Here is a 22,835-nt window from a genome sequence, read left to right on the forward strand (position 1 = left end):
GCAGACTTAACTTCGCAAATGCAAAGCTACCCAACCCCTACCAATATTGCATATGCGAGCCTGACCTTGTATTTGCAAGGCTCGCATTTGCGAACAGATTCTACAGACCTAATGCACCATCATTCTTCTAAGTTCAAAAATCACTCTATAGCCTATCCGAAACTCACTCGAGCCCCTCAGGATCCAAACCAAACAATAATACAAGTGTAATATGATCATACAAACTCATTCGCGCGATTAAAACACCAAAATAACACTTAGAACTACGAATAAGACGTCAAAATGAATAATATTTTCAAAGGAACTTAAGAACATCTAATTTTACAACTGGATGTTCGAATCACGTCAAACAAACTCCGTTTTGTACCAAATTTTGCAGATAAGTCATAAATACTGAAACGAACCTATACCAAGTTTCAGAACTGTAATCTGAACTCGATAGCAAGAAAGTCAACCAACAGTCAGACTTAGGAATTCTTTTAGCCTTTAAATTATTAGTTTTCAACAAATTACATTAAATCAAGTTAGGGACTTCCAAATTCGATTCGGGGCATACACCTAAGTCCCAAATCACGATAAAGACCCACCGAGACCATCAAAATATTAAACATACGTTCGTGCTCGAACGTGTCCAGAGTTGTTCTGAAAACCATCAAATCACTGTGTAACCTTACCATACACATACCTGGGGGTGATCCCACGTCACCCTATCCCATATAGGTCCGATAACACAACATAACTGAAATTTCACAATCCAACCTAGCCCATAAACCTTAGAACCAAATTTCCAATTCCGAAATCATCTATAAGATCAGAATCTCACATCTATACTCTGAATAAGTCCGAACAAGCTGTAACAACCCATACCTGCAGCCTCAAGTGTAATTACATGATATACCACATAGCTCAAACACTCGCAGCGATAAATTCTAATCACAGCAGTAGCTCAAAACAACCGAATATCGACAATAAACCTCTTATCAAATAAAGCCTCATTCCAACACTTCCGTATATTGCCAATGATGAATGAAACACACAGAAAGTCATAACCATTCCTCAGATCAACCATTTGTGAAGCCACTTCTCCTTTGGCAAGGACCATAGTAAATTTCTAAGCCGAACATCAATATTATCCTTCCAACATGCTGAAATCGAATCTGTTAGTATCCATTCTAGGTCTAATGACCTCATATAATCCAACATGACTACTCTGGTGACATGGCACATCAATACAATCTAAAGCCAAGACTCGTGCAATCCGTGCACCAATAAGCAACAGTCCGAATGTACTCAAATCATGGGAAGTAAGTCAAATGAGAGAGCTGTACCGCAAGCTCACTAGTACCACAACAACACGATGCTAAGAACCCCTCACACACCATAGAACCAGAACACACGAATCTAACCTGAAGGATCATACCTCAATATAACTTCGCTGCAATGTGTGATCCTATCCAAACACTGGTCCACATGAGACACCTCAAGTTACCATGCTCAAAATCATCAGCCACACGCAATTTGATGTCTAGTACCAAAAGTAAATCACCATAACCACGTAGAAGTAAATGACGCAATGCCATGCCAGCCAGAAAGAACATATCCAATGCGCAATCAATTATGCAATACCCAACTACCCGTCTCACTCAAATTCCGCTATAAATCCCAAACATAACCGTACCATATGTGCATGTAACCAACAATCACAACTTCTCGCAACACAGAAGGGTAACTCAAAGATCACTCCAGAACACGAATAAACTCAATGACGAATGGCACATCCCTCAACAATATCAGTTCGGAGTCAACATACCCGTCTCGATGCAGAACACACATCCATATTGGGCTTACCAATGAATCCCAAATCAACTCTGGTCACCCACAATAGATGAATAACTTTTCAAAAGTTCACAATGACTGAATCATAGCACATACTATAATATGACTAGCTTGCCTGCATCTTCACAGTCCACAACCACGACATAACTTGTTTATGAGGACTCCCAGCCTCCAAATACGTAAAGCAGATGAATCACCATATCTGATCTCAACTCTACCGCCCGAATATCTAAAGCATATCTAATACTCAATCATCCCATGAGGGTACTTCTAAAATTCTTCTGTGCCACCAGGCAAAAATCTAAACTCTAGCAATCGATCAAATAAGAGAGTGACGCGATACCAATGAAGTATCAATAACTCGAACACATCGCCCTTTCTTAAATGTATACCCTCATCAAGCCACACCAATTAGTAATATCATTTACCTAGTCATCTAAAACTGTCCATGCTGCCTAAGAATTTATGACCTTTCTTTGAAAATTGAATTGCGATCTTAAATACACAAATCTCAACCCTACACAACATATCGCATATACCATGCCATCCTATGATAAACATGAGAACTGCATAACCCATTTCGAGCCACAAGAAACTACGTACTAAACTAGCCAAGAACATTCCATTTGATCCCATCTAGAAGAAAATCATTATACATCACATGCTCCTCACACTAGTAGAAAATATACATCTCTAATCGTGGCACAAATCATCAAGAACTATCCGAATCCCATTTGCACAAAATCAAACCATCAGGAATGGATCCTTTTTATCTCAACCAAGCTACGCAAGGCATCAAAAAAAACTAAGAGCATTGTCCTGAAGTACTTGTAGAAACCCATTACCTTATTAGCACCCAAAGAACTAATCATATCCCTTACCATGCCAATCCGACCAACTATCGAGTTGTCCTATCATCTAAAGTTTCTTCTGACTTACCTTCAAATTGATACTCCTCCTTGCCATGATACCGAAGTCCTCAACCCAGACTCACCACATGAGGGCCAAGCATAAAACCACACTGCCCTAAGGCTCATAAACCATTGTATTCTTCTGAAACACCCCTAAAAGTACCACAGCTGATATGCCCGCTGTGACGACCTGACCAGTCCTCTCATGAGTTACCACTCTGTTTCCCCCATTTATGCTTCTTATTGCATTGTCTATCGGTTCTATATGTGATTGGGTTAGTTGGCTTGGGTTCGTAAAGGATTTGATAAGGTTTGAGACACTTAGTCTCTTTTGAGGAAGCTTAAGTTGGAAAAAGTCAATCGGATATTGACTCATGTGTTAGATAGCTCAGATGTGAGTTTTGATGGTTTGGATAGCTTCGGGAGGTGATTTGGGACTTAGGAGCGTGATCAAAATGAGTTTTGGAAGTTCGGAGTAGATTTAGGCTTGAATTGGCGAAGTTGATATCTTGGCGATTTTCGGTTGGCAGAAGAGATTTTGATATAGGAGTCGGAATGGAATTTCGAGAGTTATAGTAGTTTCGTTGTGTAATTTGGGATGTGTGTACAAAATTCCAAGTCATTCGGACGTGGTTTGGTTGGCTTTTTTATCAAAAGCGTAATTAAGAAGATTTTGGAATTCTTAAGCTTGAATCCGATGCGAATTTGGTGTTTTGATGTTGGTTTGAGCATTCCGAAGTTTGAAACAAGTTTGAATGAGGTTATTGGATATGTTGGTATGTTTGTTTGAGGTCTCAGGGGGCCTCGGGAGAGTTTCGGGTGGTCAATCGGACCATTTCATGCTTTGGAGAGTTGCATATTTGGGAGCTTCAGCTGTTGCAGAGTTTTCCTCTTCGTGATCACATAGGGGGTCTCGCGATCGCGTAGAGATTTTGAGGGGGAAGCCTAGTTTGTTTTATGCATTCGCGAAGGTAGAGTTGTGATCGCATAAAGTGGCGAGTTTGTTGATCGCGAACACATGGATAAGGTCGCGTTCGCATATAGTTCAGTGGACTAGGAGTTTTGACTTGGAGTTTTTTCTTTGTGAACGCGGTCCCCTGTCCACGATCGCGTGGAGTAGGATGCCTGAGCATCGCGTTCGTGTGGGACTTTACGCGTTCGCATAGGGTTAATTTTGGGTTCTGAGAATTTGTGCTTCGCGATCGCGAAGGATGTCCCACGATCACGATGAAGGATTTCAGGCCTGTGCAGAAGGTTTAAATAGTCATCTTGTCCGCGATTTTGAGGTTTATTTCTTCCATTGTTGGTCGTTTTTGGAGCTTTTTGAAGAGGATTGAAGAGGAATTCAAGGGGAATCACTTGGAGGTAAGATTCTTGGACTTAAAACTCGATTCTAATGTGAAATCTGCCTAATAAATAATGGAATCTAAGCCTAAAATTGAAGAACTAAGGCTTAAAAATTGGAGACCTGGAAATTGGGATTTGAGGGGTCATTTGTTGATGGATTTTGATGCTTTTAGTAATTATGAAGTCGTGGGGAGATGAGGAACCCATTGATGTAAAAAATTTCGAATTCCGAGACGTGGAACCGGGGGTCGGGTTTGCTAATTTCGGTATTTATGTCGTATATTGATTATTTTTGCTTGGGCTTCGTTCCCTTAGCATATTTTGATGTCGTGACTCTAATTTTGGTTAGATTCGACGCGAGTGGGGGCCGATTAGAGAGGCAAAGGCATCGTGGGCTAGAGATTTGACCGAATTGAGGTGAGTAATGATTATAAATGATGATCCGAGGGTATGAAACCCCGGATTTATGCATCGTTGTGCTATATTGAGGTGACGCACATGCTTGATGATGAGTGTGGGGTCGTGCACTGTTGGGGATTGTGACTTAGTCCGTCCCGAATGACTATTAAACCGCATATTTGACTGAAATCTATTTGCTATCATCATTATTTGGGTTGAATGCCATTTTTGGGCTTCCTGCCAACTATTTGAACCCTTCGGGGATTTTTATTGATATTTCCTCACCGTATTGACTTTATACGTGAACTCAGCCAAGATATATTTCACTATTTTCATACTCAACTATGTCTACTATGTTTTAACACTTAAATGAACTTTTAAATGACAATTGGGCTGAGAAATCCTATTTTAATACTGTTGAGTTGCTTGTGAGGATTTTGACTGAGTAAGGCCGAGGGCCTATGTTATGAGGAAACACTGAGCTTGATTTGAGGCCGAGGGCCTGAGATATGTATTCCACGTGGTGGCTTGATTGATATGAGGCCGAGAGCCTAGTGATGATTCCACGAGATGGCTTGATATTGCGCTTGGGCCGTAAGGGGACCCTCCATGAGTCTGCACACCCCTATTGAGCACAGGTACCCATTGTGATGTGGCTTGATTAATGGTTTTACTGCTTCATTATAGCATGCAATGTGCCTTACGTGATTTCCATTTTTCAGTCTTTATTTATGATTATTACTCACTGAGTTGGAGTACTCACTTTACTCCCTGCACCTCGTGTGCAGATTCAAGAGTTGTGGATCCTGCCAGTGCGAATTGAGAGCTCCCGGCAGATTTCGGAGTCCACGAGTTAGCTGCTTGGCGTCCGCAATCCCGTATTTCTCCCCTTATCTTTTCTATCTCTTTATCAAATAATTTTTAATAGTTTATAGATTTCGCAAACTTGTATTAGAACGTGTAGATGCTCATGACTATTGATACCCCAGTATCGGGCTGTGTTGGATTGTTCTTCCACATGTTTGTACTGTTGACTACTTAAACCTAGGTTATTTTTTCATGCTTTATTCTTGAATATTATTATTTAACTACTAAAACTTGAAATGGAAAGTGTCGACTAACCTTGTCTTCACGAGAGGCGCCATCACGACCGGGTCTGGGTTTAGGGTCATGACAAGTTGGTATCAGAGCCTAGGTTACATAGTTCTCACGAGTCATGAGCAGGTTTAGTAGAGTCTCGCAGATCAGTACGGAGACGTTTGTATTTATCCTCGAGAGGCTACAGAACCTTTAGGAAAAACTTCATATTCATGAATTCATGTCGTGCGAATTTGTTGGTCTGACTACTAAACTTTTGTTTTTCTATTCTCTCACAAATGGTGAGGATACACGCTACCGGTCAAGATGGACGACCACCAAAACCACCAGTTATGGTCACTAGAGGTCGAGGACACGGTCGTGGTCGCAGTAGGGGTAGAGGTTTGGCCCGCACAGCAGCTAGGGCAGCACCTGTAGATCCACCAGCCGCCCCAGTTCAGGATCAGGTCCTAGTTATGGACGCTCCAGTAGCACCAGCTGCTCCCATTATGATTTCAAGTCTTCAGGAGGCCTTGGCTCAAATTCTATCAGTTTTCACTGTCCTAGCTCAGGCGGTCTCAGCCACTACAGCCACAACTACTTCTCAGGCCGGGAAAGCTAATCAGACTCCCGCCGCTTGCACACCTAAGCAGGTCGTGCAGGGACTTCAGACGTCGGGGGCACATCCAGCTCAGCCGCTCAGGACTATGTGGTTCCTGCCATACCAGAGGATGAGCAACGTAGATTGGAGAGGTTTGGTAGGCTTTAGCCTCCGACCTTCAGTGGTGCAGAGGGCGAGGATGCCTAGGGCTTCTTGGATAAGTGTTAGAGGATGCTTTGTACAACGGGTATTGTGAAGACCAGCGCGGTCACTTTCACTACTTATCAGTTTTTTGGAGCTGTCTTCACTTGGTGGGAGGATTTTGAGAGGCGTAGGCCTGTTGGTGCAACCCCTTACCTGGCAGCAGTTCTTCGTTCTCTTTCTGGAGAAGTATGTGTCGCAGTCTTGTAGAGAGGAGCTGCGTAGGGAGTTTGAGTGGTTGCGTCAGGGATAGATGACTATGATGCAGTATGAGATGAGATTCTCCAAGTTCGCTCGTCATGCTATTTGGTTGGTTCCTATAGATAGAGAGAGTATTAGGAGGTTTGTGGATGGCCTTACTTATCAGCTTTGTTTTCTCATGACCAGGGAGAGGGTGTCTAGTGCTACTTTCGAGGAGATTATTGACATTGCTCATGAGATTGAGTCAGTTCGCCGTCAGGAGCGAGATGAGAAGGGAGGCCAAGAGGCCTTGAGGATCTAGTAGCTATAGTGGTGCTCCTTTGAGAGGTCAGTTCTAGCACGACAAACGTTGTCCATTCAAGCATGCTCAGCCAGCTCACCCAGGTTATCATGGGGCGTCATCGGGTCATGGTTCTCACAATTCTCATTAGCGCCAGTCATCACTTAGTGCCCTTCCAGCTCAGAGTTTGTCGCATGCTCAATCAGTTTAGGGCTCTTCTATACCAGGTGCATCTGCTAGTCACTCTGGTACGAGAGGTTCCTTTAAGTCCCCTTCTCTAACACCTGGGAGCTTTTATGAGTGTGGTAAGATGGGTCATATATGAAGGCAGTGCCCTCGTCATCTTGCGAGTTCATCTCGGCAGAGGGGTCAGTCAACGGCTTTAGTGCTAGTTACTTCATTACTACCCTCTCAGCCAGCTAGGGGTGGAGGTCAGTCAGCTAGGGGTCACCCCAGAGGGGGAGGTCGATCAGGTGGCGGTCAGGCTCGTTTCTATGCACTTCCAAGAAGACCCGATGTTATTGCTTCAGATTCTATTATTATAGGTATTGTTTTGGTCTGCCGCAAAGATTCCTCTATATTATTTGATCTCGGATCCACCTTTTCTTATGTGTCATCATACTTTGCTCATTATTTGGGTACGCCCCGTGAGTTTCTTGGGTGGGTGATACTGTTTTTGTAGACCGTGTGTACCAGTCGTATGTGGTGACTATTGGTGGTCTGGAGACCCATGTGGATCTATTATTATTATGTATGGTGGTTTTCGATGTCATTTTAGGAATGGATTGGCTATCTCCGTGTCGTGCTATTTTGGACTATCATGCTAAGACAGTCACATTGGCTATACCGGGTGTGCCACAGATTGAGTGGCGTGGTGTGTCTAATTATGTTCCTAGTAGAGTGATCTCATTCTTGAAAGCCCAGCATATGGTTGGGAAGGGTTATCTTTCGTATCTAGCCTTTGTGAGGGATATCGCTGATGAGACTCCCAATATTGATTCTGTTCCAGTTATGAGGGATTTTCTCGATGTGTTTCCTGCAGACCTGCCGAGCATGCCACCGGATAGGGATATTGATTTTGGCATTGACCTGGTGCCAGGAACTCAGCCCATTTCTATTCCGCCATATCGTATGGCACCAGCGGAGTTGAAAGAGTTGAAGGAGCAGCTTTAGGAACTCCTTGATAAGGGGTTCATTCAGCCTAGTGTAACACCTTGGGGTGTGGCGGTTCTATTTGTGAAGAAGAAGGATGGCACTATGAGGATGTGCATTGATTATAGACAATTGAACAAGGTAACAGTTAAGAACAAGTATCCTTTGCCTCGCATTGATGATTTATTCGACCAGCTTCAGGGAGCGAGAGTTTTCTCCAAGATTGATCTCCATTCGGGCTATCACCAGTTGAAGATCAGGGACTCATATATTCTTAAGACAGCTTTTAGGACCCGATATGGTCATTATGAGTTCTTGATGATGTCTTTTGGGCTGAACAATGCCCCAGAAACATTCATGCATTTGATGAACAGTGTGTTCCAGCCTTATCTCGACTCATTTTTCATAGTCTTCATTGATGATATTCTAATGTATTCACATAGTTAGGAGAAGCACGAAGAGCATTTGAGAGTTGTGTTGCAGAGATTGAGAGAGGATAAGCTTTATGCAAAATTCTCCAAGTGTGAGTTTTGGCTCAGTTCAGTGGCTTTCTTGGGGCACGTGGTGTCTAGTGAGGGTATTTAGGTTGATCCAAAGAAGATAGAGGTGGTTCAGAGTTGGCCCAGACCGTCCTTAGCCACAGAGATTCGCAACTTTCTTGGCTTGGAAGGCTATTATCGTCGATTTGTTCAAGGATTCTCATCTATCGCATCACCCTTGACCAAGTTGACTTAGAAGGGTGCTTCATTTGTATGGTTGGACGAGTGTGAGGAGAGCTTTCAGAAGCTCAAGACAGCCTTGACCACAGCTCCAATGTTAGGTTTTCCATCAGCTTCAGGTCCATATACCGTGTATTGTGATGCTTCGAGAGTTGGTATTGGTTGTGTTTTGATGCAGGAGGGTAGAGTTATTGCTTATGTTTCTCGCCAGTTGAAGCACCATGAGAAGAATTACCCTGTTCATGATTTGGAGTTGGCTGTCATAGTTCATGCATTGAAGATTTGGAGGCATTACTTGTATGGTGTGTCTTGTGAGGTGTTTACCGATCATCATAGCCTCCAGCTTGTTCAAGCAAAAGGATCTTAATTTGAGGTAGCGGAGGTGGTTGGAGTTGCTTAAGGATTATGATATCACTATATTGTACCATCCGGGAAAGGCCAATGTGGTGGCTGATGCTTTGAGCTGAAAGGTGGTGAGTATAGGGAGTTTTATATATATCCCATTTGGGGAGAGACCTCTTGCAATTAATGTTCAGTCCTTGGCCAATCGGTTCGTGAGGTTGGATATTTTGGAGCGCTGTCGGGTATTGGCTTGTGTGGTTTCTCGGTCTTCCTTATATGCTCGCATCAGAGAGCGCCAGTATGATGATCCGCATTTGCTTGTCCTTAAGGATATAGTTCAGCATGATGATGCCAGAGATGTGACTATTGGTGATGATGCAGTGTTGAGGATGCAGGGTCGGGTATGTGTGCCCAATGTAGATGGGCTTCGGGAGTTGATTCTGGTGAAGGCCCATAGCTCGCGGTATTCCATTCATCCTGGTGCCGCGAAGATGTATCAGTATTTGAGGCAACATTATTGGTGGAGAAGAATGAAGAAAGACATTGTGGGATTTGTGGCTCGGTGTCTCAATTATCAGCAGGTGAAATCGGGTGACTTGCTTCAGCGGATAGATATTCCAGAGTGGAAGTGGGAGCGGTTCACTATGGACTTTGTAGTTGGACTCCCACGGACTTTGAAGAAGTTCGATGCTATTTGGGTGATTGTGGATCGGCTGGCCAAGTCCGCGCACTTCATCCCTGTGTGTACTACCTATCCTTCAGAGTGGTTGGCAGAGATCTATATCCGGGAGATTGTCTGTTTGTATGGTGTCCCCATTTCCATCATTTTAGATAGGGGCACTCAGTTTACTTCGTAGTTTTGGAGGTATGTGCAGCAAGAGTTGGGTACTCAGGTTGAGTTGAGCACGGCTTTTCACCATCAGACGGACAAGCAGTCCGAGTGCACTATTCAGATATTAAAGGACATGTTGCGTGCTTGTCTCATTGATTTCGTAGGGTCATGGGATCAGTGTCTACCGCTTGCAGAGTTTGCTTATAATAACAACTATCAGTCGAGTATCCAGATGGCTCCATATGAGGCTTTGTATGGGAGGCGGTGTAGATCTCCAGTTGGTTGGTTTGAGTCGGGTGAGGCTAGGCTATTGGGGACAGACTTGGTGCAAGATGCTTTGGAGAAGGTGAAGGTGATTCAGGAGAGGCTTCGTACAGCGTAGTCGAGGCAAAAGAGTTATGCTGACAGGAAGGTTCGAGATATGTCCTACATGGTTGGTGAAAAGGTTCTGTTGAAGGTTTCACCCATGAATGGTGTTATGAGATTTGGGAAGAAAGGGAAATTGAGCCCGCGGTTCATTGGGCCTTTTGAGGTGCTTCGGAGGATTGGGGAGGTGGCTTATGAGCTTGCTTTGCCACCCAGCTTGTTGAGTGTGCATCTGATATTTCACATTTCTATGCTCCGGAAGTATATTGGGGATCCGTCTCATGTTCTGGATTTCAGCACGGTTCAATTAGATGATGATTTGACTTATGACGTGGAGCCAGTAGCTATTTTTGGGTCGTCAGGTTCGAAAGTTGAGGTCAAAGGATATAGCTTCAATGAAAGTGCAGTGGAGAGGTCGACCCGTAGAGGAGTCTACCTGGGAGACTGGGCGGGACATACGGAACAGATATCTTCACCTATTTGGGGCTTCATGCATGTTTCTTGACTCGTTCGAGGACGAACGTTTGTTTAAGTTGGGGAGGATGTGACGACCCGGCCAGTCATCTCATAAGATACCGCTCTATTTCCCCCATTTAGGCTTCTTATTGCATTTTCTATCGGTTCTATATGTGATCGGGTTAATTGGCTCGGATTCGGAAAGAATTTGGTAAGGTTTGAGACACTTAGTCTCTTTTGAGGAAGCTTAAGTTGGAAAAAGTAAATCGGATGTTGACTCATGTGTTAAAGGGCTCGGATGTGAGTTTCAATGGTTTGGATAGCTTCGGGAGGTGATTTGGGACTTAGGAGCGTGATCGGAATGAGTTTTGGAGGTTCATAGTAGATTTAGGCTTGAATTGGCGAAGTTGATACTTTGGTAATTTTCGGCTAGTAGGCGAGATTTTGATATAGGGGTCGGAATAGAATTCCGAGAGTTGTAGTAGTTCCGTTGTATAATTTGGGATGTGTGTGCAAAATTTCAGGTCATTCAGACATGGTTTGGTTGGAGTTTTTATCAAAAGCGTAAATAAGAAGATTTTGGAATTCTTAGGCTTGAATCTGATGCGAATTTTGTGTTTTGATGTTCTTTTAAGCGTTCCGAAGGTTGGAACAAGTTTGAATGAGGTTATTGTATATGTTGGTATATTTGGTTGAGGTCCCGGGGGGCCTTAGATGAGTTTCGGGTGGTCAATCGGACCATTTCATGCTTTGGAGAGTTGCAGATTTTGGAGCTTCAGCTGTTGCAGAGTTTTCCTCGTCGCGATCGTGTAGGGGGTCTCGCAATCGCGTAGAGCTTTTGAGGGGGCAGCCTAGTTTTTTCTATGCATTCGTGGAGGTAGAGTTGCGATTGAATAAGGCGGCGAGTTTGTTGATTGCGAACGCATCGATAAGGTCGCGTTCGCGAAGAGTTAAGTGGACAAGGGATTTTGACTTGGAGTTTGTTCTTTGCGAACGCGGTCCCCTGTCCGCGATTGCGTAGAGTAGGATGCCTGAGCATCGAGTTCACGTGGGACAGACGTCTTCATACCAATTCGCGAGACTCTATTAAACCTGCTCATGACTTGTGAGACCTATACCTAGGCTATTATACCAACTTGTCCCGACCCCAAACCAACCCGGTCGTGATGGCGCCTATCATGGAACTAGGCCAGCTGACACAAACCCAAAACCAATCAATATCTTCCATTCTTAGGATAAAATTGAATCTATTTAACAATAAGCCTTTATACATTGTTTATAAACAAACAATAGTGCGGAAAGAAAGCCCAACATTGGGGTGTCACTAGTCATGAGCATTTACTACAACTACCTGTCAACATCAAGACCAATATGGCCGGGAAAATCGCAAGAATACACTAAGGGAGAATAAGGAGGGAGAAAAGTAGGACTGCGATCGTCAGGGAGCTACCTTGCTAACTCCGATGAACCTGCCACCGAGCCTAGAAATACCTAAATCTGCACACAAGGTGCAGAGAGTAATGTGAGTATGTCAACTCATTAAGTAATAAAAGTAAATAAAGAGAGCAGTAAGAAATCACGTAATCCATGTCATAATACCATAGCGGGTACAGTATGTTTCCAAAATATGATACAAATCAAATCATCTCGTTAAGCTCCAATTTCAGTAAAATCCTTTGAAAAACAACCTTCTAACAGTTTCAATAGAGGTTTAATGTAGTTTATATTGAAAGCGATGAAAGTCGTAATCGGCCTCTCGGGTAAAATAATTCATAAACAGCCCTTCTGGCAAACCTCTCGGTCATTCATGTACATCACATAAAATAAATTTTAGTGGAAATAACAAATACCAAATCAGTAATTTAATTCCAAACATCCCGTAAAAATTCCAGTTTCAACGAAAGTTGTTCAAAACATTTGTTTAACATTTTTAATAGAGGCTCAGTATAAAGATGAGCAAAAATAGTAATTTTATAAAACAAGTCAGTCAGGGAAAGCATCACTCGTATACATGTGTATATAGAACCTCGAGAAAGTCTCTCAGTCGCTCATGACTCAACTCTCATCAATTAGTGCTCACACTCAACAATCACGCTCAATAGGTACCATATAATAACTGTTGTGGCGTGCAGCCCGATCCGTATATATAGTTGACTACGCTCACTGGGGGTGTACAAACTCTGAAGGGGCTCCTACAGCCCAAGCACTATATCGCTACGTCGTGCAGCCCGATCCAACATAACATTGCGGTGTACAGCCCAATCCATATATATATATATAATCCATAAATATATAATCCTCTCAACCAGGCCCCGGCCTCTCTCAGTCATCAACCTCACAATCTGTGATGACCAAAAGGTCATCACTTGTTTTAGAAATAAATTATATGTTCCGAGGCCTTAAAAACCTCTTTCTGTCTCACCTTGATTTGCGTGCGCAGTCCGGGCACGTAGCCGGAAAGCCATTATGTGAAAATTTGTGAAAAATGATAAAAAGTGCCTTTAGAATGAATTTAAGTTGACTTCAGTCAATATTTTGGGTAAACGGACCCGGACTCGTGATTTGACAGTCCCGGAGTGTCCGTAAGAAAATATAGGACTTGGGCTTATGCCCGAAATTGAATTTCGAGGTCCCAAGCCCGAGAAATGAATTTATTAAAAGAAAATTATTTTCTGGAATATATATATATATGAGGTTTTGGAAACGAAAATTGTTTGGAAGTTGATGGTATTGGGCTTGTATTTTGGTTTCGGAGCCCTGTACAGGTCTTATATATGATTTAAGTTGAGCCTGTAAAATTTGGTATGAGACAGACTTGAAATGACGTGATTCAGAACCATAGTTGAAAATTTTGAAACTTTGAAAGTTCATGAGATTTCCTTTGATTTTGGTGGTAAATTCATAGTTATTGATGTTATTTTGAGGATTTAATTGTATGAGCAAGTCCGTATGATGTTTTTAGGTTGGTGTGCATGTTTGATTTGAAGCCCCGAGGGCTCGGTGAGTTTTGGATAGGCCACGAGGTGGAATTTTAACTTAGGATGTTGAAGGCTTTTAGCTAGTATGTTGCAGGTCTGCAGGCTTCGCATTTGCAAAGCCTGGAATGCAAATGCGAGCTCGCAAATGCAATAAAATCGCCGCAAATGCGAAAAGAACTGGTCTGCCTTGGGGCCGCAAATGCGACGCATTCATCGCAAAAGCGATGACGCAAATGCGAAAGGCCAATCGGAATTGGAAGTGGCATGGACTCCTTCAATGTCGCAAATGCGAACATTAGTCGCAAATGTGAGAGTATCTATCTGAGGGGTTCGCAATTGCGAACCGTGGTCGCAATTGCGACACCTGCAACCTGTAAATTCATAACTTAGACGCATTTCAACCATTTTTCAAACCCCTTCAAACCCAAAACACTCTTGGGCGATTTTTCAAAGACAAGTACTCTTCCAAATTGATTGTAAGTCATTTCTAACATGTTTTTATCAACTTTTAGCATCTTTCCTCATGATTTCAACTCAAAATCAAAGTTTTTGGATCTTTTAGCTAGGGTTCGCAATTGCGACACCTGCAACCTGTAAATTCATAACTTAGACGCATTTCAACCATTTTTCAAACCCCTTCAAATCCAAAATACTCTTGGGCAATTTTTCAAAGACAAGTACTCTTCCAAATTGATTGTAAGTCATTTCTAACATGTTTTTATCAAATTTTAGCATCTTTCCTCATGATTTCAACTCAAAATCAAAGGTTTTCATGGGGGAAATTGGGTGTTTTGGGTAGAACCTAGGATTTTTCAAATTTTGGGGATTTCGACCTCGATTTGAGGTCCGATTTCAAAACAAATCATATATTTGGGTTCATGGAGGAATGGGTCATCGGGTTTTGGTTCGAACCTCGGATTTTGACCATGTGGGCCCGGGGTCGATTTTTGACTTTTTGGGGAAAACATTGAAAAACTTATTTTCATTAGAATTGATTCATTTAGCATTTATTGATATAGTTAAGTAACTTGTGGCTATATACGAGCGATTTGGTGGTGGAATCAAGAGGTAAAGCGGTAGTTGAGGCTTGAATTGTGTTCGTGGCATCGAGGCAAGTGTTTAGTCTAACGTTAGCTTGAGGGATTAGGAGTCGAGTTCAATTTTCTATGTGTTATTTGTTTAGTACGACGTATAGGCATGGTGATGAGTATCTATACTTCATTGTCAAGCATGCTCGTGAGTCTTAAATTGAAGTCGTTGTGTTCTTAATAAGTACTACAAATGCCTAAGTTGTTGATTCTCTGTGTTAGGCAAGAATTATGATTATTCTCGTGGAAATTGCTTATTGTTGAGTATTGGTGCTAGTTGAGGTTTCTTTTGTGAAGTTAAATGTTGGAACAAGTTTGGTTATAGCTGATTCCCTTTCCGGGACGTATTTACTTTCTACTGTATTTCTTTGCCGGGATATTGTCGTTCCCTTATTGTTTCCTTGTCGGGACTCTTTTGTGATTGGTGTTGAATTGTATGTTGGGATCGGGTTGCATGCCTCAACAATATTATATTTGGATCAGGTTGAACACCGCAATAATATTATATTTGGATCGGGTTGCACGCCGCAACAGTGTTTTATGATTGGGATCGGGTTGTACGCCGCAACAATAAAGGATGAAAGTGAATATTGATTTGTTACTGTTTCCTTATTTTTTCTGCTGCGAATTTTAGATTATTCTTTATGTTTTTCCCCTGAGTTACTGTTGGTAAATGATATTTCCACACAACATGTCCCCTTCCCATCTTTAATTGCTAGTTTCCTTTATCATTACTTGCTCTCTCTCTCTCTCCCTCTCTCTCTCTCTCTCTATATATATATATATATATATATTAACTGTACAGGTTTAGTTGGTAGTCTTGTCCTAGCCTCGTCACTACTTTACCAGGGTTAGGCTAGGCACTTACTAGTACATGGGATCGGTTGTGTTGATACTACACTCGGCACTATGTGCAGATCCTGGAGCAGCAGCTTTCGGACCGTAGTTTTGGGTAGCTGCCTTCAGTCCAGTCGGAGATTCCGAGGTAGTTCTGCAGGCTTCGGTAGGCCTTGGCATCTTCTCCTATCCCTTTTATCTGTTTCTTTTACATATATAAGAGACAGTGTTGTAATAAATCTTTCAGACTTTTATTTGTAGTATTCCTAGACAGTTTGTGGAATTCTGACACCAGTCTTGGGTAGTTTTTGTATGGATTGGTATAGGCATCTTTCTTAAACTATTACATTTTAGTCTTCCGCTTATTAGATTTCCGCTACTTATCAATTGTTGGTTTTTAATTGTAAAAGGACTAAAATAGGAGAAAGGAAATAATTCGAATGGTTGGCTTGCCTAACTTTCACCAGTAGGTGCCATCACGACTTCCGAGGGTGGGAAATTTGGGTCGTGACACAATCAAGCCCTTGGCCTCTCTTAGTCATTAACCTCACAAGCCACTCGGACTATTAGTAAAACAATAAGGTTGAGTTATGAAATCGATAAAACACAACATGACCGAGTACAATTATTAAGTCAAAACAGTGAGGAGGAGTAGTAAAAATCCCCATAAGGGTCCAAAACAGTTGTCACGAGGCCCAAATATGGCATTCCGCCCAAAACATAGTAACACTTCCAAACATAATACTATCAAATAGTTTTCAATCAAATACGCGACTTAATAATCGTACGGGACAGACCACGTCACAATCCCCAATGGTGCATGACCCCACACTCATCATCTAGCGTATGCGTCACCTCAAAGTAGTGAAAACATGTGAAATCCGGTGTTTCATACCCTCAGTACTAGATTTACAATCACTACTTACCTCAACCCAGTCCAAATTCTAACCCACGATGCCTTTACCTCTCAATTCGGTCTCCAAATGCTCGGAAAATATCTAAAATCAGAATCATATCATCAATATACGCTAAGGGAACAAAGCCCACGCTAAAATAATCAATTTATATTAAAAATCCCGAAATTGGTCAAACTCAGGCCCCGGGCCCACGTCTCGAAATCCAATAAAAATTGCAAAAATGGAAAGTTCATTCACTCACGAGTCTATACATTCCAAATTTAGCAAAATCCGACATCAAATGGTCCCTCAAATCTTCAAATCAAACTCTCCAATTCTCTTCAATTTCCCCCCAATTCTACACCCAAATTTCCAATATAGATGATGAAAATCAAGATACAATCATGGAATTTAACCAAAAACAAGTGAAGATCACTTACCTCAACCACTTCTCTGAAATTCCCTTCCAAAATCGCCCAATTTCGTGGTCTCTAGCCCAAAATATGGTAAATGGGTTCAAACCTTCGATTTTAATATTTAACACTGCTTCCCAGATTTAACCCTTCGCGAATGTGGTAGCTCCCTCGCGTTCGTGAAGCACAATTGCCTCCAACCCAGAAATCCTTCTACGCGATTGCAATAACCCACTCGCGAACGTGAACCTTTACAAGCTCAACCATCGCGAACGTGGCAGTCTCCTCGCGAACGCGATGAACACTCAGATCAACCTTCGCGTTTGCGTCCACACCTTCGCGAACGCAAAGAACAAAATTTACCATCTCAGAAAACACTCTTCGCGAATGCGAAGCCCTTCCGCGAACATGATGAACAAACCTTCTGCAACAAAAAACCAGCAAAATATGCCAACACTCAAAACCAAGAATTGGTCCGTTAACCGCCTGAAGCTCACCCGAGGCCCTTGGGACCTCAACTAAACATGGAAACATATCCCATAACATCATTCAAACTTGATCCAACCTTCGGAACGCTCAAAACAACATCAAAACATCAAATCGCCCTCGGATTCAAGCCTAAAGGATTCTAAAATTCCGAATTCTGAATCCGAATTCGATCAAAAAGTCTATCAAATCTCGTCTGAATGACCTGAAATTTTGCACACACGTTACAAATGACACAATGGACCTACTTCAATTATACGGAATTCCGTTCCGACCCCGATATCAGAATTTCCAAAGCCGACCGGAAAAGGCCAAATTTCCAATTTCGCCAATTCAAGCCTAAATCTTACCACGGACCTCCAAAATACATTCCGATCACACTCCTGAGTCCCAAATCACCTAAAGGAACTAACCAAATCATAAAATTCCAAATCTGAGATCGAATACTAAGAAGTCAAAACTTGGTCAAACCTTTCAAACGTAAAGTTTCAAACTGAGAATTGTTCTTCCAAATCTATTTCAATTATCCTGAAAACCAAAACCAACAATTTACATAGGTCATAATACATCACACGGGGCTAGTCATGCCCGAGAACTGGCGAGCAATGTGAAAAAGCTCAAAACGACCAGTTGGGTCGTTACAATTACATTACATCGTACTTCATTCAGACAACAATTGGGGGATTATGTATCTTTTGAACTTATGCGACTAAACTCATATTGAAACTCTAAGCTAATGCGTACCTTGGTGAAGAGGATCAAGTCATACCGTAGTTCAGAATAGGTGATATTTTTAATTTTTCTAATGTCCTAACTTTTGCCTAGGCCGCCTCTTTCGAGGTTTTCTACCTAGTGGACGTTTTTGGGTGCCGTACACCGTATAGACTCATAGGGGCCATAAGTGTAGGAACGTGCAGTTTAGACTCATACGTCAAGGAGCGTTACAATTTCAAGGATAATACTTCTATAAAAACTTGACATTGATAGGGCCTTCTCATACCATTTGCAACAACCTGCTTGTAAACCCCACTTGAATAAGCTTCTTGCACGACATATGGCCTATCCCATTTTGAAGTGAACTTTCTGACAGGTTTATATGAAGTAATAATCGGTCTTTTTATGGAAAGGACTTGAACTCCTACTTGAAAGGATCTCAGAGAACTCTTTTATTGAAGGGGCGAGACAATCGAGCCTGATAACATTCAAGACTTTGTTGAGCTTTCCAACCTCTTTTCTCATCAAGAGCCTCCAACTCTGCTAATTGAAGTCGAGCATTTTCTTCATCAGCGATCCCTTATTAAATAGCTAATCGTAATGAAGTTATTTGACGCTTGAGTGGTAAGATGACTTCGACTCCATAAACGAGTGCATAAGGGGTCGCTTGTGTTGGCGTGCAGTGAGTTGTCCTATATGCCCACAAAGATTCTTCCATACTGTCATGCCAATCTCGTTTGGATTTGGATATGACTTTCTTTAACAAGTTGCATAGAGTCTTATTGAATGCCTCGACTAGACCATTAGCGTCAACATTGTGCATAGAAGATTTACGTTGCTTGAAGCCAAAGAGTTCACAAATTTTATTCATTAACCTAATGTCGAACGGCTTGACATTATCTGTTATTATGTAACAAGGAATGTCAAAGCGATAGATAATGTTTACTTGGATGAAACTTGCAACCTTTTCCTACTTTACTTCCTTAAGAGCAACAACTTCAGCCCATTTTGAGAAGTAGTCAGTTGCAGCTAAGATGTATATATGCCCACCAGAGAAATTTGGCAGTGTTCCAACAATATCCAATCCCCAAGCGTCAAACGGCATGCAACAGTCAGGTGGAACACTTCAGGAGGTTGATGAATAAAATTCGCATGGAATTGACAAGCCTTGTATCTTTGAGTGTAGTCCAAGAAATCTTTTATCATTGTTGGACAATAATATCTCATCCTTTTTATGTGGAAGTAGAGCTTTGGTCCAGACTGGTGTGACTTATATAACCCAGAATGTGCCTCTTGCAAAGCTTGGAGTGTTTCTTCTTCCCCTAAGCATCACAAGAGTACTCCCTCGAATGACCTTCTGTATAGAGTCTCTTTGTAGTAAAGGAAGCGAGGTGCACGACGATGGATTTCAATCCTTCTCCTCGGATTTTCTGGAAGTATCCTGTAGCTTAAGTAGTCGATGATAGGTTGTCACCATTATTCTTTCTCAGCTTCAGAAACAGCGACAAGATGGTTGAGTTCATTTTCTTCACCTTCAGCCTCATTTGGCGGCGGTACTACCCATTTTTTGGTAGATAGTAACTTGCGCTTGATTAGGCAGGGTTAACGATGAAGCTAGGGAAACTAAAGCATCGGCCTTCTTATTTTCTTTCCTTGGCACATGTTGAATCGTCATGTCACCAACCCACCCCATTAATTTTTTAGCATAATCATGATATGGGCGTAGCTCAGGTTTTTTGACCTCGTAACTTATTAAAAGCTAGTTGATCACCAACTGACAGTCACCAAAGACTTGCAATTGCAACCGCTTCATTTCGACAGCCATTTCAAGCCCAAGTATTAGTGCTTGATACTCAACAATATTGTTAGAGCAGAGTTGTGTCAACGCAAAAGAGTAGGGCAGAACTTCACCTTGAGAAGTGACAAATACTACACCAGCACCAGCTCCTCTGCGATGTGCAGCACCATCAAATTATATCTTCCATGGAGGTGGAACTTTAATGACTGTGCGCACCTAAGTTTTGTCCCGCATGAAAATAACTCCTAAAAATAGATCAAAAAGAATTTTAATTAATTTTAGGAGTTTTTCTTTATTTAGGTTCATTTGATTATTTAATATTTTAAAATCATAAGAAAAATCATAAAATTGTCACACTTTCATTTCATGCCATCATAAGTTTAATTTGCATTTGTAGAAATTAGTTACTCTTTAATTGTTAGAATTAATACATAAAAAAAAATCAATCAAACAAAATATTTCCTACATTTGTTATTAGATAAATAAAATTTGCGAATGAGATTTAAGTTAAATTTTAATTTATTTGGGAAAGGAAAACAAAGAAAGAAAATGGGGAAAAGGCTATTTTTGGTCTAAATTCGGACTGGGCCAATTTCATGGCCCAATTCCCTCAAAATCCACCCCAACAACCCATTTGGCCCAATAGCTATCATATAATAAAACACCCCTTTCCCCTCTCTAAGCAAGAACCGGATAGACCCATTAAAAGAAACCCTAGGAGAAATTTTAATTCTCTTCCCCTGGAGAGACAAAAATCAGAAGACCCCACCGCTGGAACAAAAAAAATTCGACCTCTCTCATCCTCAACAGAAGCTCCAACACTGTTTCCTTCTCCCTCCTCACTCTCTCATTTGCGTACATGCTCACTTACTCACTCCCCTGTCCTTACAGAATACATACCTACACTCATATACTCATTTTCTCGACCTGAAGTTCATTGTTGAGATCTGAAATCTTAGGCGACGAGGAAATACACAAGAGTAGCAGTTAAAATACTCCAAATAGCCTAAAAATGTTAGTATAGATCGTTAGTTTCAAGAAGCTATTTGGTTTTCTGTTGATTTGCTCGGTATTTGTTTTGTTTTCTAAGAGTGATTAAACTCTAAAATCATGGTTGGTTGTTGATGATTCACTTCACTGTTGAGCTCCAGATTTACCTTTTATCACTGTTTCTCCCTATTATGTTTCCACATCAAGGTGCTCTTCTCGATTTTGATCATGTAACTTGATTTGGATGACTCATGTTCTATGAAAATAATTTTGTGGAGCTACATATTCTTCTCTGTTAAGCGAGTGACTATTATCGTCGATTTTTATGCCATGTTTATGACTAATTTCATAGATACATCATGAGATTTGCCTATATCCTTTTATATTCTAATTTTGTGTTAGTTGTTTGTTGAACTAAGTGTTTAAATTCAAATCATTCTCTGAATCAATTTGTTAATCGCTCAATGCCTTATGACTAATCGTATGGTTCCGAATATTGCTTATAACTGCCTTTGTGTTAGCTTGAAGTTTTGATTTTCACTTAGGGTTGAAAGTTGAAGTTACAAATTACACATTAGTTAGCTTAGCTGCTACTGACACTAGAGCTATCCTAATGAAGCAGTTAATTTTAAAATATCATTATATCACTGTTAGATGTCTGTTTAGTGAGTTCATAAGGATTTGAACTGAATTTGGTTACTGTTGATGCCCTTCACATAAGATAATGGGAGTTTGAATGCTTGGGTTCAAGTTGAAATCACGAAGAGCCTCGAATCTCTATTTGAATTTTTGTGTTGTAACAACAAATAATTTTCGTGCTGTGATAGTAGTTTGAGTAATTAGGAATTAATGTTCGGAAACAGTCTTGTAGTTGCTTTAAATTTGAACAGTCATGTATTAATATTTGGGGAAGTTGCATTTGATAATGTTGACAAGCAATCAATGTATCACTGGGCCAATATAGCTGAAACGCTAATTGAGCCTTTAGAATACAATCATCACTATTTTAAGTAACGAAATGTGTGGTTATTCCAACAAATGAATTCCATAATTTTAGATCTTCACATGTTAGATAAGTAATTGAATCTTATGAACATTGTAGCTTGTTTTAGGCGTGATTTATAATAAAACATCGTGACTATGGGTATGGTTCTTGTGGCGTAGTCATGATACATAATCTCCAATTCGGGTGTGCATTTCATGTGACCCGACCACAACTTCAAACAATAATAAAAATAAACATGTCGTAAATAGCGGGTGCATTTCACGTGGCGCGATTTGCAATGTGTACCAAAGCGACAAGTGTACGACGACGTGACTTGTTCCATAAATAAATAAAAGCGGTTATAAAGTTAAAAACGCACAATAGGTTTAAAAATATGTAATAAATCAGATAATAAGGCCAATTATTAATAGTTGAGCGACCCTGCTAAAACTACGGAACTTGGGAGTGCCTCATATCTTCTCCCGGATTAACAGAATTCCTTACCCGATCTTCTGTTTTCATGGACCAAAAAATAGAGTCAATTTTCTTGATTTGGGATTTAAAATAAACCGGTGGCTTGGGATACCATAACAATTATCCCAAGTATCGACTCTGAAATAAATAAATAATTCCATTTCGAATAATGTCACTTTAATTGAAAAAACTCCCTTATATCCCTCTTCGGGTAAAAAGGAGGTGTGACAGCTCTAGCGACTCTGCTGGGGAATAAGAAACCTGAATCTCTGGTTTAGGGTTCAGAATTCGAGCTTAGAATAACTATGATAGTTGGTATTTATTATATGATATTTACATGTATTGAGCCTGATGTGCTAAATGTCTCTTTTTACCTCTTTGATATTGAGTGAACTGTATATAAACTGCTACGAAACTCTTTTCTCTTCGGGTCTTCTAAATCATCTGGGAAGCGTG

Source organism: Nicotiana sylvestris, chromosome 9, assembly GCF_000393655.2.
Source record: "Nicotiana sylvestris chromosome 9, ASM39365v2, whole genome shotgun sequence".
NCBI classification, from domain to species: Eukaryota; Viridiplantae; Streptophyta; class Magnoliopsida; order Solanales; family Solanaceae; genus Nicotiana; species Nicotiana sylvestris.